Genomic DNA, 914 nt, shown 5'->3' with positions numbered 1-914 from the left:
CAGTTACAAAAAGCAGTAGAAGTCAAAATATCACTTTACCGTGCTCTTGAACAATGTGATACCTTACCAAACACTCATTCTCTATCTTGTGTTCAATTTCTAAAATGCCTACTTTCCTCAACTTTACATCTACACTCTTATACCTCCCCTACTTAAAAACTCATCCACATGACAGAATTTCACTTGTAGATCTCTCCTGGAAGGGCTGACATGTACAGCAGTTCAAGTTGTTCACTGAATAAAAGCATCCAGTGAAAGGGCAAGTGACAGCTGAGATTTTAGATTAAAAATGGTACCCATTCCTTCTTACGATTGTTAATGAGAAGTAAGGTGTTATGTCCCCATGTCTTAAATCTCGGCAGACTCTGAAGCTGTTTGAGCAGCAAAATATAGTAGAAGTGATTCTGTTCTAGCTTACTGGCTTAGACATGAAGAGACTGGCAACTTTGACTTCCTCTTGCTTAGAAACACTTGCTTTTTTTTTTTTTTGAGACAGTCTTACACTGTTGCTTGGACTGGATCTCAGCTCACTGCTGCAACCTCTGCCTCCCAGGTTCAAGCGATTCTCCTGCCGCAGCCTTCCAAGTAGCTGGGATTACAGGCACCCGCCAGTACGCCCAGCTAATTTTTTGTATTTTTAGTAGAGATGGGGTTTCACCATGTTGGTCAGGCCGGTCTCGAACTCCTGACCTCAAGTGATTCTCCTGCCTCGGCCTCCCAAAGTGCTGAGATTACAGGCGTGAGCCACCGAGCCCAGACAACACTTGCTTTTGTAACCAAGCCATAGCCGTATGAGGGATGCCAACACTGAGAGGACTTGAAACCCCAGGAAGGTCTTAGCTGAGCTCCCAGCCAACAGCCAGCACCAACTTGCCAGTCTGGTACATGTACCTAAGTCAATATGTTGCAGCCCA

General features: G+C 44.7%; 1 protein-coding gene across 2 annotated transcripts in view; it reads right to left on the bottom strand.

Moving 5' to 3' along the window:
* Positions 1-914, bottom strand: part of CENPQ (centromere protein Q) — a 28274-nt gene that overhangs the window by 14505 nt on the left and 12855 nt on the right. The window lies entirely within an intron of this gene.

The sequence above is a fragment of the Mandrillus leucophaeus genome, unplaced genomic scaffold, assembly GCF_000951045.1.
Source record: "Mandrillus leucophaeus isolate KB7577 unplaced genomic scaffold, Mleu.le_1.0 Scaffold1157, whole genome shotgun sequence".
Classification (NCBI taxonomy): Eukaryota; Metazoa; Chordata; class Mammalia; order Primates; family Cercopithecidae; genus Mandrillus; species Mandrillus leucophaeus.
The sequence above is the reverse complement of the archived record's forward strand: the minus strand, read 5'-3'. Positions and strand labels throughout refer to the sequence as shown.